The following is an 18,411-nucleotide window of genomic DNA, read 5'->3' as shown; positions in this document are numbered from 1 at the left end:
AGAAGAAAAGGAAGCTGGATTGTTTGGCTTTCAGACATAGAGCATCTGTCAGGCAGCCTCAATCCATGTCCACACGTCACTCACTCCTTATACTCCCGTACACTCCGCCCCCTCACGTGACTGGCACGTAATAGTGACCTCATCACGTCCCAGGTCCTTCACCGCTGCTCGTTATACTGTCATGAGCTCCGCCCTCTCACGTGACTGAACACATGGTGGTGACATCATCACAGGTCCTTTAGTCCCTTATTGTACACTCATGAGCCCCTCCCCTTCATGTGACGGATCACATGACAGTGACATCATCACAGGTCCTGTAGCTACCAGCTAGCCATTGTGAGTGAGCAGATGAAGCCTTCAGGATAGCGGTGCTCCTGTGCTCCGGGTATGTGCGCTGCTGTACGGTGTGACTGGGCTGTGCAGCACGGCTGGTATATGTATGTGGAATTCTCTGCCTGCCTCTCTTGTCTTCTCTGCGTTTTCTATTTCTCTTTTTCTCTTCTTTTTTCTCTTTATTTTTTTTTTCTCCCTTTTTATTTTCTTTTTTTATTGCCAAGCCAAATATAACAAGAAAATGATATCTTGTCCTATAATAACACAGAAGATGCTCCCTGCTGTGCACTAAGAGGACGTATACATCACACAGCATCACACAGCAGGAGACAGCGCAGAATCCTAGACACCACCTCTCATGTGAATGTGTGCGCTCCTTTTTTTTTCTTTTTCCCTTTTTTCTTTCTGGTTTTAATCTTCACTTTTTTCTCTCTTGCTTTCTTCCCTTTTTTCTCACTGTTTCTCACTCGCTCTTTTTTTTTTTTCTCGCTTTTTTCTCCTCGCTGTCTTTTTTTTTCGCTGTTTTTTTTTTTTTGCTCGCTTTTTCTCGCTCTCGCTCGCTCTCTTTCTCGCTCGCTCTCTTTTTTTTTTTTCTCGCACTTTTTTTTTTTTCTTTGCTTCTCTAACATTATATATGTGTTATGAGAGAGTCTTCTACAGTCCTTCTCTTTACTGGTTTTCTCTAGTTGTGATCACAATTACAGCTCCTGCATTGTTAGTCCCTATTAGTGATGAGTGAGCACTACCATGCTCAGTACTCATAGCAAACTGTCGGTGTCTTGAATGGGGTCGACTCGAGTACCTGAGTATAATGGAAGTCAATGGAGAGCTTAAGCATTTTTCCGGGAAATCTTTCAGACGAATTCTTGAGTTCCCCATTGACTTCCATAATACCAGAGTCCCGCCCATCTGAGCGTCCAACCTGCTTGATTCGAGTACCGAGCATGGTAGTGCTTGCTCATCACTAGTTACTATTATAGAGATTGATTAGTTACTAGGGTAATCTTTCCCTAACAACCAATCCTACCCTATTCTGAAGTCGCCGTACGCCTCCTGTGTCATCCCAGCACAATATAATAAGAGGATTGGTAAACTCCGGATTACTGTGTCAGTTATGTCAGCTCTACTGTATGACACGTTTGTAGCACTAACATGTTAGTAGTCTGTTTTTAAGAAATCCTTTAAGATATCAGACTGTAAAGGGTGCTTTACACGAGACGACGGATTGTGCGATGCATCGTCGGGGTCGCGGTTTTCGTAACGCACATCCGGCATCGTTCATGACGTCATCTCGTGTGACACATAGCGACGCAGTATCGCTCACAAATCGTGAGTCGTGTACTAGTCGCTCGGTTTCATGATCTCGTTAATTAAAATGGCGCCGGTTGCTCATCGGTCCCGTGGCAGCACACGTTACTCCGTGTGACACCACGGGAGCGATGAACTCTGCTTACCTGCGTCCTGCAGCTCCCGCCGGCTATGCGGAAGGAAGGAGGTGGGCGGGATGTTTACATCCTGCTCATCTCCGCCCCTCCGCTTCTATTGGCCGGCGGCTGTGTGACGTCGCTGTGACGCTGAATGTCCCTCCCCATTCAGGAAGTGGACGTTCGCCGCCCACAGTGAGGTCGCTCAGCAGGTAAGTGCATGTGACGGGGGTTTCACGACTTTGTGCGACACGGGCAGCGATTTGCCCTTGACGCACAAACGACGGGGGCGGGTACGATCGATCGTGAAATCACACGATCGGTCGTACCGTGTAAAGCAGGCTTTACAGTTTAGTTTATATTAGCTTGTTATCTGTAATTTTCCCAGACATTTAGAGTTATAGTTCTAGTGAGAAATTACATGTTCATAGTATCACTCTGCACCACATAGTTCTCTTATCAATGTTTACTGAATATGTGTGTATTTATAGTATTGTAAAACATCTGAAATCAGGAACTTTTGGCATGTCTCATCTGGTGACAGATTTGTCCGGTGTTGATAGTATCCCTCTTCTCAGTTAGCCACTCAGAAGAGGGATACTATATTGGATAAATGGATTATTATTATTATTATTGTTATTATATACCATAATTTTATTGTAAACCTAAATAATTAATAAAACAGTACTACTTTATTAAAAAGCTCTGTATGACTGCCTGCGCCCCCTGAAGAAGCAGGGTGAAACATGCATCTGGGCACTGGCAGTCATCCACGTCTTGCCTTTTTACAATATCAGGTCTGTACTATGCATAGCTGTGCATTCATCATTGATGTTTGACTAAAGCGGGCTTTACACGCAGCGATATCGCAAGTGATCTCGCTAGTGAGCGTACCCGCCCCCGTCGTTTGTGCGTCACGGGAAAATCACTGCCCGTGGCGCACAACATCGCTAACAGCCTTCACACATACTTACCTGCCTAGCGACATCGCTGTGGCCTGCAAACCGCCTCCTTTCTAATGGGGCGGGTCATACAGCGGCATCACTAAGCGGCCGCCCAATAGAAGCGGAGGGGCGGAGATGAGCGGGCCGAACATCCCGCCCACCTCCTTCCTTCCTCATTGCCGGCGGCCGCAGGTACAATGTAGTTCCTGGTTCCTGCGGTGTCACACATAATGATGTGTGCTGCTGCAGGAATGACGAACAACATCGTACCTGCAACAGCAACGATAATTGGGATAGGAACGACTGGACAACGATCAACGATATGGTGAGTACTTTTGATTGTTACCAGTCGTTCCTGCGTTTCACACGCAACGGCGTCCCTAACGAGGCCGGATGTGCGTCACGAATTCCGTGACCCCAACTACATCTCGTTAGCGATGTCGTTGCATGTAAAGCCCGCTTAAGGGTTTTTCCTTTATTTATGGTTGCTCAGTAAAATCCCACTGTTGGTGCTACCGGCCATTAAAGCCCACTATTGTTTACCTTCATAACTCAGGGCTGGTTGCAATACTTTCTTACCACATGTTCTTGTGATTATTTTTGTATATGCTTGATTGTATGTGTTACCTGTTCTCAGCTACCTTTCTACAGACCTTACTATATCTATTAACATAGATTTGTTTCTATCATTTATACTGTGTATGCTGCTGCCCCTTAATGGACACTTTGCTTGTATTTTAATATTTTCTAATGAAGTATTACTATTTTATTAATTATTTTGGGTTTAATGCACCCTTTGTGTCCCTTCTGGATAAGTGTTAGCATATTATAGGGGTGCACCCCCAGATAGGAACACAATGGTCTCTTATAAGGAATGATTAATTGTATTGTGTACTAGGGAATCTTATGATGACAGATTCTGCTGTACGGCAACTGTCAGAGACGTCCATTTAACGTATACATTAAACAGAGGCCTAAAGTTGAGGGGAACATAGCTGAAAGGGCTTTTCCTTCTGTAGATTGTGGGGAGCTGACACCAGGCACCCCCCTGATCCGCTGCTAGCACCTCCAGCAGCAGTCAGATGTAAACTGTGTGACGAGCAGAACACCACCTCTACGCCACCTACCAAAACTGCTCACAGCGGATCCGTGGAAGGTCAACACACGGCGCCCATATCGATTTGTTGTTTGACCTTTCAGAAGGATATAAGTGAACTGGAAAACCCCTTTACGATGGCTGCAGCTCTTCCTTTTTAGCTACCTTTACTTTAGTTTAGTGTATAAATGCAAATATCTCGAAGTAGTAACATAAATCGCCTCCCCCCGGTTGGCATGAAGACTTTCTTAATTACATACAGAACTAAATCTAGCTCATCTATATATTGCTTCTTCGAGAACACTCACCCCTAGCCCAGAGATTGGTTTCACTACTAGTTCCCTTATGAGTTTGGGTGGTCATCTCAAAATTAAGACGAAAAGGTAGGGTGACGGATCTGTGGATCCATTGGACATATATGGATAGCTTTATTTCCCCCTCTCTTCTCCCACCATCTCAAAATTGATTAAATAAGGAAAAAGACACTTTCTCTTTCCCCAAAAACTCCAGAATTGTTTGGTTTTTTTTGTTAAGATTATCATTATTTTTGTGATTTATTTATTTATTATATATATATATATATATATATATATATATATATATATATATATATATATATATATATATATATATATATGCAATTTTTATTTATTTCTACTTTTTTTTCTGTTTGTCTTCTTAAATAGGTTTTCAAGGGGGGAAGTTAACAGCTATCCATAAAATAGTTGATAACTTGCAGACCAATGAGTGTCTGAACGCTTGCAACCCTCACTGATTGGCAGAAATGGGTACTTTTATCCCCTTTAGAATGGAGTGGTGGTGTGTATGTTCCACCGCCACACCATTCATTCTCTTGTTTGGACACGGCAGGCTCATAGAGAATGAATGGAGTTGTAGTCGGAGATGCCCTTTGCCACTCCTTTTTAACAGGGTTAAAAGTGCCCTACCCCCATCAATCAGTGGAGGTCCCAGCTGTTGGACCCTCACCGATAATCCTGTGGATTGGTGATCTCTTGTCTTTATTCAACTGATTAAAATTTTTGAAGTGATCCTGTCCATTATACAACCTTATTCCTGCATTAAAATGATGTGTGAAAAGCAGTGTTTGACTGGCCCATCGGAGCACCGGAGAATCCTCTTGTGGGCCCCCAGTGGGCCCCCATGCTTTATATTGTGGGGGTACCGCGTGCTTGTTACTGCGGACTGGGCATTGGTGTTTGTCAGTGCCAGCGTTAGAGCAGGCAGACTGGGCCCCCATGCTCTGATGGACCCCCAGCCTTTCCACCATAAACTGCATTGATCAAACAAATTCTGTGCGATCTCTGCCGTTTTCGCGGTTGCAGAATGACCTGTGGTGACATCACATTCATGTGACTCACCAAAGGTCCTTGCAGTGCGGGAGTCCTCAGGCCTGAAGACAAAATGAGGTGCACGCAAGACCTGCAGACTGCGCCTCTCATATTCAAATGTATTCACGTCTTTCAGGCGCGCGTACATTTGAACAGTGCAGCGCCAGGACTGAGACGGAGGAGCGCTGCTCAGCCCCGCACTGACATCTGCACGGAAGGTAAGCGCATCTGCCTCCCCCTGCTGTGAGCCTCCCGCTGCAGGGAGCCTCTTGCTACTGTGTGCAACCAACCCAGTGCTGTGTGCCACCCATGGTGATGTCTGTGCTCCCTGAGTCCTGTCCATGTGCCCCTCTAGTACTGTCCGTGCCCGGCAGTACTGTCCGTGACCCAGCCCCTACTGTGATGTGTATATGCCCCCAGCCCCTAATGTATATATGTCCACAGGCCCTACTGTAATGTGTGTGTGTGTGTGTGTTTTTTATAAAAAATAATAAACTGAAAATTGGGGCGTGCAATACTATTCGTCCCCTGTAAGTTAACCCCTTCACGACCATGGACGGAAAGATCCGTCATGGTGCCCTGGGCCTTAACGACCAAGGACGGATCTTTCCGTCATGGCGTAATCGCGGCACCGGAGCCTCCGGTGACTGCGAAAAGTTAGCATAAACCGCAGATTCGGGGAGGAGGGGACCTGTACCTGACCTCAGGAGGGGTGGTGCCTCCTCCCCGGACCTACGGAGGCTGTGATTGGTTGAGCGGCGTTCGTCAGCCAATCACAGCCACTGTAATGTTCCAGCCACTTAAAGTGACTGAAACATTGAAATCCAGCCCTGGCCAGTGCAGCTATAGCACTGGCCATTGACTGGAGCTGGGTGACCTCACTGGATCACCCTCCCCCAGCTCCAGTAGCTCTGATTGGAGAGATCGGCCTTGTGACCGCTGTCTCCAATCACAGTGGACCTGTTGCCGGTGACCGCCCCATCAGCTTCACTTCCCGTTCCCTGCAGCACGCTAGCACAGTGAGTGTACACAGTGCAATGGCAGGGCGACAAGCTCCGGTCCCATGCTGTTATGTGACCGGAGCATGGGACCCGGAAGTTGCCGCGCTGCCATTGCACTGTATGAAACCGGCCTCCCGATCCGCCGCTGCCCTCCGCGATCTGCCACCCGCACCCCCACCCCTCGTATCTGCTGCCCGCACCCTCACACCTCCCGATCCGCCGCTGCCCTCCGCGATCTGCCACCCGATCTGCTGCCCGCACCCCCACCCCCACACCTCCCGATCCGCCGCTGCCCTCCGCGATCTGCCACCCGCACCCCCACCCCTCGTATCTGCTGCCCGCACCCTCACCCCCACACCTCCCGATCTGCCGCTGCCCTCCGCGATCTGCCACCCGATCTGCTGCCCGCACCCCCACCCCCACACCTCCCGATCCGCCGCTGCCCTCCGCGATCTGCCACCCGATCTGCTGCCCGCACCCCCACCCCCACACCTCCCGATCTGCCGCTGCCCTCCGCGATCTGCCACCCGATCTGCTGCCCGCACCCTCACCCCCACACCTCCCGATCCGCCGCCCTCCATCTGCCACAGTGCCACCGGTCCCCCCCCGATCTGCTGCCCGGCCCCTTTCCCTCGTGATCAGCTGCTCGTCCCCTCACCTCCGTGATGTGCTGCCAGCCCCCTCCACTCGAGATCGGCTGCCCCCTCTCCTCCGTTATGTGCTGCCCGGCACCGCCCCCTCTCCTCCGTTATGTGCTGCGCGCCCCCTCTCCTCCGTTATATGCTGCGCGCCCCCTCTCCTCCGTTATATGCTGCACGCCCCCTCTCCTCCGTTATGTGCTGCCCGCACCCCCCCACCTCTCACCCCCGTGATTGGCTACTCGCCCCCTCCCCTGTCACCCCCGTGATGTGCGCTCCCTCCCCTGTCACCCCCGTGATGTGCGCTCCCTCCCCTGTCACCCCCGTGATGTGCGCTCCCTCCCCTGTCACCCCCGTGATGTGCGCTCCCTCCCCTGTCACCCCCGTGATCTGCTGTCCGCGCTCCCTCCCCTGTCTCCTCCGTGATCTGCGCTGCGCTCCCTTCCCCACCTCTCACCCTCCCCGATCTGCTGCCTCCTTCATCTCCTGTGATCCAGCTGCCTAGATCCATCCTGTGGGGTAACTATCCCCAATCTCACCTCCCACTCCCCTTCCCACCCATCCCCCCCATCCCCCCCTCCCCCCATCCTCTGCCGCTCCTGCATCCACTGCGCCCTCTCCCATCCGCCCCCACCCTATTCCAGCCGCCGTCTCACAATCACAGATGCTCCCTTTATATGCCGCTGCCCCCCCATCTGCCGCCCCCCTCATCTGCCGCTGTTTTTTTTTTCTATGCCATGGGGGTCTAGTTTCCAAAATGGGGTCACATGTGGGGGAGCTCCACTGTTTCGGCACCTCAGGGGGTCTCCAAACACAACATGGAATACGCTAATTATCCCAGACAATTTTGCGTTTGAAACGTTAAATGACGCTCCTTGCCTTCCGAGCCCTGCTGTGCGCCCAAACATTTTATTTCCACCACATATGAGGTGTCTGTGTACTCAGGAGAAATTGCACAATACATTTTATGGTACAATTTTTCCTGATACCCTTGTGAAAAAAAAAGCTACCTGGTTGAAGTAACAATTTTGTGGTAAAAAAAATTTTTTTTATTTTCACGGCTCAACTCTATTAACTTTTGTGAAGCCCCCAGAGGCTCAAAGTGCTCAATAAACATCTAGATAAATTCCATGAGGGGTCTAGTTTCCAAAATGGGGTCACATGTGGGGGAGCTCCACTGTTTCGGCACCTCTGGGGCTCTCCAAACGCAACATGGTGCGGCTAACGATTCCAGCTAATTTTCTGTTCAAAAAAGTCAAATGGCGCTCCTTCCCTTCTGAGTCCTGCCGTGCGCCCAAACAGTGGTTTTTCGCCACATATGAGGTATCTGCGTGCTCAGTAGAAATTGCCCAACAAATTTTGGGGGTTCATTTAATCCTGCTACCCTTGTGAATATGCAATATTTGAGGCTAAATTAACATTTTTGTTGCAAAAAGTAAAATGTTCATTTTTTCCTTCCACATTGCTTTAGTTACTGTGAAGCACCTGAAGGGTTAATAACCTTCTTGAATGTGGTTTTGAGTAGCCTGAGGGGTGCCATTTTTGGAATGGTGTCACTTTTGGGTGTTCTGTGTCATGTAGGCCTTTCAAAATCGCTTCAAATGTGATGTGGTCCCTAAAAAAAGTGGCTTTGTAAATTTTGTTGTAAAAATGAGAAATTGCTCAAACTTTGAACCCCTATAACTTCCTTACATTTTTTTTTTCCCAAAATTGTTCTGATGTAAAGTAGACATGTGGGAAATGTTATTTATTAATTATTTTGTGTCATATGTCTCGTTGGTTTTAGAGCATAAAAATTCAAAGTTTGAAAATTACAAAATTTTCAAAATTTTCACGAAATTTCCGTTTTTTTCACAAAGAAACGCAAAAAATAACGACCTATATTTACCACTAACATGAAGCCCAATATGTCACGAAAAAACAATCTCAGAATCACCGGGATCCAGAGTTATAACCTCATAAAGTGACACTGGTCAGAATTGCAAAAAATGGCCTGGTCTTTAGGGTCAAAATAGGCTTGGGGCTGAAGGGGTTAATACTTTGTAGCGCCACCTTTTTGCTGTGATTACAGCTGCAAGTCGCTTGGGGTATGTGTCTATCAGTTTTGCACATCGAGAGACTGAAGTTCTTGCCTATTCTTCCTTTGCAAACAGCTGGAGCTGAGTGAGGTTGGATGGAGAGTTTGTGAAGAGCAGTTTTCAGCTGTTTCCACAGATTCTCGATTGGATTCAGGTCTGGACTTTGACTTGGCCATTCTAACACCTGCATATGTTTATTTGTGAACCATTGTAGATTTTGCTTTATGTTTGGGATCATTGTGTTGTTGGAAGACAAATCTCCGTCCCAGTCTCAGGTCTTTTGCAGACTCCAACAGGTTTTCTTCAAGAATGGTCCTATATTTGGCTCCATCCATCTTCCCATCAATTTTAACCATCTTCCTTGTCCCTGTTGAAGAAAAGCAGGCCAAACCATGATGCTGCCACCACCATGTTTGACAGTGGGGATGGTGTGTTCAGGGTGATGAGCTGTGTTGCTTTTACGCCAAACATATCGTTTGGCATTGTGCCCAAAAAGTTTGATTTTGGTTTCATCTGACCAGGGCACCTTCTTCCACATGTTTGGTGTGTCTCCCAGGTGGCTTGTGGCAAACTTTAAACAACACTTTTTATGGATATCTTTGAGAAATGGCTTTCTCCTTTGCACTCTTCCATAAAGGCCAGATTTGTGCAGCGTATGACTGATTGTTGTTCTATGGACAGACTCTCCCACCTCAGCTGTAGATCTCTGCAGTTCATCCAGAGTGATCATGGGCCTCTTGGCTGCATCTCTGATCAGTCTTCTCCTTGTTTGAGATGACATTTTTGAAGGACGGCCGGGTCTTGGTAGATTTGCAGTTGTATGATACTCCTTCCATTTCAATATGATCGCTTGCACAGTGCTCCTTGGGATGTTTAAAGTTTTGGAAATCTTTTTGTAACCAAATCCAGCTTTAAACTTCTCCACAACAGTATCACAGACCTGCCTGTTGTGTTCCTTGGTCTTCGTGATGCTCTCTGTGCTTTAATCAGAACACTGAGACTATCACAGAGCAGGTGCATTTATACGGAGACTTAATTACACACACAGGGGGATTATATTTATCATCATCAATTATTTAGGACAATATTGGATCATTCAGAGATCCTCAATGAACTTCTGGAGTGAGTTTGCTGCACTGAAAGTAAAGGGGATGAATAATATTGCACGCCCCACTTTTCAGTTATTTATTTTTTATAAAAGTTTAAAATAAGCAATAAATTTTGTTCAACTTCACAATTGTGTCCCACTTGTTGTTGATTCTTCACCTTAACATTAACATTTCTATCTTTATGTTTGAAGCCTGAAATGTGGGAAAAGGTTGAAATTAGTCAAGGGGGCGGAATACTTTCGCAAGGCACTGTGTGTGTGTGTGTGTGTGTGTGTGTGTGTGTAATATATATATATATATATATAATCTATATCTATCTCAGTACAGACCAAAAGGTTGGACACATCTCATTCAAAGAGTTTTCTTTATTTTCATGACTCTGAAAATTGTAGAGTCACATTGAAGGCATCAAAACTATGAATTAACAAATGTGGAATAAAATACTTAACAACAATGTGTGAAACAATTGAAAATATGTCATATTTTAGGTTCTTCAAAGTAGCCACCTTTTACTTTGATTACTGCTTTGCACACTCTTGGCATTCTCCTGATGAGCTTTAACACTAGAACTACTGGACTCGTGACACCTATATAGAAATACATAGTGCAAATGCAAAGTAGTCAAAATGACTACCTCAGTAGTTCTAGTGTTAAGAGGTAGTCACCGGAAATGGTTTTCACTTCACAGGTGTGCCCTGTCAGGTTTAATAAGTGGGATTTCTTGCCTTATAAATGGGGTTGGGACCATCAGTTGTGATGTGCAGAAGTCTGGTGGATACACAGCTGATAGTCCTACTGAATAGACTGTTAGAAGTTGTATTATGGCAAGAAAAAAAAGCAGCTAAGTAAAGAAAAACAAGTGGCCGTCATTACTTTAAGAAATGAAGGTCAGTCAGTCCAAAAAATTGGGAAAACTTTGAAAGTGTCCCCAAGTGCAGTGGAAAAAACCATCAAACGCTACAAAGAAACTGGCTCACATGAGGACCGTCCCAGGAAAGGAAGACCAAAGTCACCTCTGCTGCAGAGGATAAGTTTATCCGAGTCACCAGCCTCAGAAATCGCAGGTTAACAGCAGCTCAGATTAGAGACCAGGTCATTGCCACACAGAGTTTTAGTAGCAGACACATCTCTAGAACAACTGTTAGGCCTAAGCCACACGGCGAGAAAATCGGTGCGAGTGGAGTGCGATAAAGCATCGCATTCCCCTCGGACCAATTCTAGCCTGTGTGTCAGCACACATGAGCGATTATTTTCTCAGCCCTAATCGGACCGAGAAAACAATCGCAGCATGCTGCGATTGTAAGCTGAGACTCTTTCTCTCGCACCCATTCAAATGAATGGGGCGATAGAAAAATCGCACTGCACTTGCGGTACACTGGTGTACTGCCAGTGCAGTGCAAGAATGGCAATAGCCGACTACGGAGGAGAGAGGGAGAGAAATCCCGCCCCCCGCAGCTGAGGTCTGCTCACATGATCGGACCTCAGATGCAGGCACACTCGTATGACACTAGGCTCCTGCTGTGCTGCCAGCGCGAGCCGAGTCTCATGCGAGCATCGCAGTAGTGCCCCGTGTGGCCCCAGCCTTAAGAGGAGACTTTGTGCAGCAAGCCTTCATGGTAAAATATCTGCTAGGAAACCACTGCTAAGGACAGGCAACAAGCAGAAGAGACTTGTTTGGGCTAAAGAACATAAGGAATGGATATTAGATCAGTGGAAATCTGTGCTTTGGTCTGATGAGTCCAAATTTGAGATCTTTGAATCCAACCACCGTGTCTTTGTGCGACGCAGAAAAGTGAACAGATGGACTCTACATGGCTGGTCCCCACCGTGAAGCATGGAGGAGGAGGTGTGATGGTGCGGGGGTGCTTTGCTGGTGACACTGTTGGGGATTTATTCAAAATTGAAGGCATACTGAACCAGCAAGGCTACCACAGCATCTTGCAGCGGCATGCTATTCCATCCGGTTTACGTTTAGTTGGACCATCATTTATTTTTCAACAGGACAATGATCCCAAACACACGTGCAGGATGTGTAAGGGCTATTTGACTAAGGAGGAGAGTGATGGGGTGCTACGCCAGATGACCTGGCCTCCACAGTCACCAGACCTGAACCCAATCAAGATGGTTTGGGGTAAGCTGGACCACAGAGTGAAGGCAAAAGGGCGAACAAGTGCTAAGCATCTCTGGGAACTCCTTCAAGACTGTTGGAAGACCATTTCCGGTGACTACCTCTTGAAGCTCATCAAGAGAATGCCAAGAGTGTGCAAAGTAGTAATGAAAGCAAAAGGTGGCTAGTTTGAAGAACCTAAAATATAAGACATATTTTCAGTTGTTTCACACATTGTTGTTAAGTATTTCATTCCACATTTGTTAATTCATAGTTTTGATGCCTTCAATGTGAATCTACAATTTTCAGAGTCATGAAAATAAAGAAAACTCTTTGAATGAGATGTGTCCAAACTTTTGGTCTGTACTGTATATAATGTGTACTCAGGACCTCTTGTAATGTGTACATATATATATGTCCTCGGGCCCTCCTGTGATGTATATGTTGTGACAAGGCGACCGGTTATATTGTGAATGACAGGTGTGTACCACGGAAGTGGTGTGATCCTGGGAGTTCTTTCTGGTACATGTAGTATCCCATCTTCCTATAGTATTGAATGGGCCAGGATTACGAATGGCTAAGAGATGGGTGGGACTGGCCATCCACATACCCTGCCTATGGGTGTGTCTGACACAGGTCTTAATTAGCTTGTTTGGCACATGGCAGTCAGAGAGTGTGGAGCAGTGTATGAGACGCACTGCAGAGGAGCAGCCTCTGAGAGAAGAGAGGCTGTTTACCTCAGAGAGGTGTGAAACCTCTGGAAGGAACCCGTCTGAAGGAGCAGAGGGTTGACTTCACATGTGAGCGAGTGGATGCTGAGGGAGCTTCACTCAGGATACTGGGAAGTATCCAAACCTGAGCGGTCGGACCGCAACAAAGACGGACCAGAAATCCGTGTTGAAGAGGAAACTGCCTCTATGGCGTTAACAGACTGGAAGTGACTGAGTGGAGGCTGAGAGAGCTGCAGTCATATTAAGTGTATCTGAATTGTGCGGGAGTACCGTGACTATAAGGCTATGTGCCCACGCTGCGGAAAATGCGCGGATTTTGCCGCGGATTTCTCGCGGAAAAGCCGCGGATTTCCCGAAAATCTGCAGCTCAGGCACTTCCCAGCCATTTCTATGGCATTTTGGAAATGCTGTGCCCACGCTGCGGATTTTTCTGCAGCGGATTTCGTGCAGATTTTGATCCGGAAAAATCTGCAACATGTCAATTATTGTTGCGGATTTTCATCCGGATTTTGGCTTTAAAATTGGGAAAAGAAAAAAAAAATCCGCACCAAAATCCGCATCAAATCCGCGGTAAATCTGCACCTTTGAAAAGGCGCGGATTTTGCGGGAAAGCTGCGGATTTTGATGCAGAAAAATCCGCAGCTACATTCTCCCGTGGACACATAGCCTAACGGACCGGAAATCCGTCTGTATTTCTGTTATGTTTTGAGGAGCGGTTTATGTTGTTTTTAATCAACTGCAGGACTTTTAAAGAGATGTGTTCCTGTGCTACCTCGGAAACACAGCCAAGTGGGTGACCCCATCACGTGAGCAGGCACACGTTTACAATGTATATATATATATAATATATGTCCACAGGCCCTCCTGTGATGTATATGTATGTCCACAGGCCCTCCTGTGATGTATATGTATGTCCACAGGCCCTCCTGTGATGCATGAATTTTTTGCAGCCCCTTAAGGTTGGTAGAAATTTCCAAATGGCCCCCAGCAGAAAAGGGGTTCCCCACCCCTGGGATAGGGCAATAGAGGACAGGATGGGACAATTAGGAAGGAGATTGTGAGGCGGCATAGTATAATTAGTATAATGAGGAGCGGGGGGACTTTATGCAGAGAAGTAGTATGGGGGAGATATTATAGAAGGGGCAAGTTTTGGGGGGACATTATGGAAAGGGGAACTTTGGAGGGCTATTTTGGAGGGTGGATATTTTGTGCAGGAAGCAATTAACAACCCCTTATGATTCCCCTTGTTTCCCCCAGCTAAAATAAAAGACCCTGTATTCACCTCAGGTGCTGGCACGTTTCAGTGCTGTCAGTAATCACGACTTGTGGCTCACATTACATTGTGACATCACAGGAGCCCCACGTCCGATCACCAGGATGAGAGATATTATTACTATATGAGGCCAGAATGAGGAACATACATTATGGGTTTCTGGTGGCAAATGGTGACTATACCGTATTTTTCAGACTATAAGACGCATCGGACCATAAGACGCACCCTGGTTTTAGAGGAGGAAAATAAAATTTTAAGCAAAAATGTGGTCATGACACACTGTTATGGGGCAAGGATCTGCTGCTGACACTGTTATGGGGGTAATGTTCAAAAATTCTCTACTAAAATACCCCATTCTGGTAATGATCCTCCTGCCTTGTATATGATTCCCATCCTTTTATATATGTCCCTCATCCTGCTATTTAGCCCCATCCTTCTGTTTAGCCCCATCCTTCTGTTTAGCCCCATCCTTCTGTTTAGCCCCATCCTTCTGTTTAGCCCCATCCTTCTATTTAGCCCATCCTGCTCTATAGCCCCATCCTGCTCATAATATACCCCCATCCTGGTATATAGCCTGTATCCTATGGCACAGAAAAAGATGAACGTTTATACTCATCTTTCCTCACTCCAGCAGCATTGCTCGTTCTCCTGTCTGTGTCAGCAGCAGCACCGCTGACCTGTGTGGAGTCGGTCACTGTCCCCTGCAGCATCGTGATGTCCTCGTGTCTGCCGGCCTGTTAATGTATGTGGAGCCTTGCGCACAGCGTTGACGTCATCGCTGTGCTCACCGCTCTCCACACACATCAGCGGGCCGGCAGACAGGAGGACATCACGATAATGCAGGGAACGACCGGGAAGTATACCGTACTTATTCACTGCCCCCGGCGCTGATGATGATGCGCGGGGGGCAGTGGCGTAGCAAAGGGGGGGCGAAAGGGGCGGTCCGCCCCGGGCGGCACGTGTCAGGGGAGCAGCATTTTGGCCACTCGCCTTCAGTTCTGCTGCCCTCGGGCCGAGTTCCGGGGACCGGAGTCCTCAGCAGGAAACTGTGGCTGCTGTCTCTTTAAGGCACGCAGACCACAGTGCCCTGCTGGATTGAGCTTCATCTGTGGGCGGAGCTACCACCCGGCGTCCTGCTCTGTCCCAGAGAGATGGAGTGCCAGCCAGCAACCCCCAGCAGAGCGCTGGCCTCTGGCGCTGTGTGGGCCTCCTCTCATCCGTGTCCGAGCGGTAAGTGCTACCCCCTCCCCCCCTCGACCTGTATACTCCCTCCCAGCCACCCGGTTTATGGGCCCCAGTGAGCTGCATGGGCTTTCCCCACTACAGGAGCTGCGTGTGCGGGCCCCCAGGAGCCGCGTGTGTTGGTGCAGGCTCAGCTCTGCTACATCTACCCTGTGCTTGGTGCAGGCTCAGCTCTGATACATCTGCCCTGTGCTTGGTGCAGGCACAGCTCTGCTACATCTGCCCTGTGCTTGGTGTAGGCTCAGATCTGTTACATCTGCCCTGTGCTTGGTGCAGGCACAGCCCCGCTACATCTGCCCTGTGTCTGGTGCGGGCTCAGCTCTGCTACATCTGCCCTGTGTCTGGTGCGGGCTCAGCTCTGCTACATCTGCCCTGTGTCTGGTGCGGGCTCAGCTCTGCTACATCTGCCCTGTGTCTGGTGCAGGCTCAGCTCTGCTACATCTGCCCTGTGTCTGGTGCGGGCTCAGCTCTGCTACATCTGCCCTGTGTCTGGTGCGGGCTCAGCTCTGCTACATCTGCCCTGTGTCTGGTGCGGGCTCAGCTCTGCTACATCTGCCCTGTGTCTGGTGCGGGCTCAGCTCTGCTACATCTGCCCTGTGTCTGGTGCGGGCTCAGCTCTGCTACATCTGCCCTGTGTCTGGTGCGGGCTCAGCTCTGCTACATCTGCCCTGTGTCTGGTGCGGGCTCAGCTCTGCTACATCTGCCCTGTGTCTGGTGCGGGCTCAGCTCCGCTACATCTGCCCTGTGTCTGGTGCGGGCTCAGCTCCCCTACATCTGCCCTGTGTCTGCTGCGGGCTCAGCTCCGCTACATCTTCCCTGTGTCTGGTGCGGGCTCAGCTCCGCTACATCTGCCCTGTGTCTGGTGCGGGCTCAGCTCCGCTACATCTGCCCTGTGTCTGGTGCGGGCTCAGCTCCGCTACATCTGCCCTGTGTCTGGTGCGGGCTCAGCTCCGCTACATCTGCCCTGTGTCTGGTGCGGGCTCAGCTCCGCTACATCTGCCCTGTGTCTGGTGCGGGCGCAGCTCCGCTACATCTGCCCTGTGTCTGGTGCGGGCGCAGCTCCGTTACATCTGCCCTGTGTCTGGTGCGGGCGCAGCTCTGCTACATCTGCCCTGTGTCTGGTGCGGGCTCAGCTCTGCTACATCTGCCCTGTGTCTGGTGCGGGCTCAGCTCTGCTACATCTGCCCTGTGTCTGGTGCGGGCTCAGCTCCGCTACATCTGCCATGTGTCTGGTGCGGGCGCAGCTCCGCTACATCTGCCCTGTGTCTGGTGCGGGCGCAGCTCCGCTACATCTGCCCTGTGTCTGGTGCGGGCTCAGCTCCGCTACATCTGCCCTGTGTCTGGTGCGGGCTCAGCTCCGCTACATCTGCCCTGTGTCTGGTGCGGGCTCAGCTCCGCTACATCTGCCCTGTGTCTGGTGCGGGCTCAGCTCCGCTACATCTGCCCTGTGTCTGGTGCGGGCTCAGCTCCGCTACATCTGCCCTGTGTCTGGTGCGGGCTCAGCTCCGCTACATCTGCCCTGTGTCTGGTGCGGGCTCAGCTCCTCTACATCTGCCCTGTGCTTGGTTCAGCCTCAGCTCTGCAGCAGCCGCGTGTGCGGGCCCCCAAAAGCCGTGTGTGTGTCTATATGTGCAGCAGAGTTGTCTGTGTATGTATGTATGTATGCAGTAGAGCTGTGTGTGTCTGTCTGTATGTAGCAGAGTTGTGTCTGTATGCATGTATGCAGCAGCTACAGAGTTGTGTCTGTATGTATGCAGCAGCTACAGAGTTGTGTGTGTCTGTCTGTATGTATGCATGTATGCAGTAGCTACAGAGTTGTGTGTGCCTGTATGTATGCTGCAGAGTTTTGTGTCTGTCTGTATGCAGTTGTGTGTCTGTATGCAGCAGAGTTGTGTGTCTATGTATGCTGCAGAGTTGTCTGTATGCAGTAGAGATGTGTGTCTGTATAAATGCAGTAGAGCTGTGTGTGTCTGTATGTATGCAGCAGAGTTGTGTGTGTCTGTCTGTATGCAGCAGAGCTGTGTGTGTCTGTCTGTATGCAGCAGAGCTGTGTGTGTCTGTATGCAGCAGAGTTTTGTGTGTCTGTATGTATGCAGCAGAGCTGTGTGTGTGTGTATAATAGGCCTACATGTGTGTAAAAAGGTGAAAGTCTAGGACTAATAGCAGCAGTCTACAATTAGATCTTTGATTGATTGTAGTTCCATGAAAAATAAATATTTTGATGGTTTTCCAAATTTTTGAAAATTTCTGGATTATCAACGGCCAACGGAGGGGGGCGGCAAATTTTATGACCGCCCCGGACGGCAAAAGCAGTAGCTAAGCCACTGGCGAGGGGCAATACATGATCACTCCAGGCTGTAGTTGCCAGGGGTGATCACGTGGGCTGGCTCTTTACTATGTGTGCACCCCTCGCCCATCATCCTGCCCACCTGTCAGTGCCGGCCTCAGTGCTGAGAGATGATGGGTGGGAGGATGCATGCATATGTAGTGAGCGGGCCCACGTGGTCACGGCAGGTGCTGCTACAGCCTGCGCATGCCGCCGATTACCCACTCCACCGCAGCACCCTCATTCCCCGCAGCCCTACATTCAGACTATACTATAAGACGCACCCGACCCTTTCCCCCAACATTTGGGGGGAAACAAGTGCGTCTTATAGTCCGAAAAATACGGTAATTTTTGTAGGGGAAAATTAGGGGACATTATTACTGCTGTAATATAATTTACTTTTGAGGATACTGTCTTCCATCGGGGGAACAAAAGTCTGACATGGTGTAGAATTTGGGGGAAAAGTGTGCAATGGGCTCTGGGAGTGATCAGCTATGGGTGACTGTTATTTTCTGTAGAGTCATGGCAGGAAGAAGTGATGACAGTCAGTGCCGGATGATGCGGAAAAGCAAAGATGAATAACTTCAGCTAGAGACGTCACTGGTAAGTCAGTGTATTACATGTGTACACACACATACACACACACACACACACACACTATATACAGAGCTCCTGTGTATAATGTCACTAATTAATGTCACTGGTGATCACTGTATTACCTGTACACTGACACTGTATACATAGCTCCTGTGTATAATGG

At 48.7% G+C, this 18,411-nt stretch overlaps 1 protein-coding gene across 3 annotated transcripts in view; it reads left to right on the top strand.

The window, feature by feature from the left end:
• The first annotated feature begins 306 nt into the window (after positions 1–306).
• Positions 307–18,411, top strand: part of LOC142311211 (uncharacterized) — a 42,844-nt gene continuing 24,739 nt past the window's right edge. For 2 of the 3 annotated variants that reach the window (XM_075349412.1, XM_075349410.1), the window contains exon 1: positions 307–385. The gene's annotated coding sequence lies outside the window, so the exon portion shown is untranslated. Of the gene's footprint in view, positions 386–18,190; positions 18,255–18,411 lie in introns of those variants that run through there. The other variant, XM_075349411.1, reaches the window with a different exon arrangement.

Source organism: Anomaloglossus baeobatrachus, chromosome 5 (genome assembly GCF_048569485.1).
Source record: "Anomaloglossus baeobatrachus isolate aAnoBae1 chromosome 5, aAnoBae1.hap1, whole genome shotgun sequence".
NCBI classification, from domain to species: Eukaryota; Metazoa; Chordata; class Amphibia; order Anura; family Aromobatidae; genus Anomaloglossus; species Anomaloglossus baeobatrachus.
The sequence above is the reverse complement of the archived record's forward strand: the minus strand, read 5'-3'. Positions and strand labels throughout refer to the sequence as shown.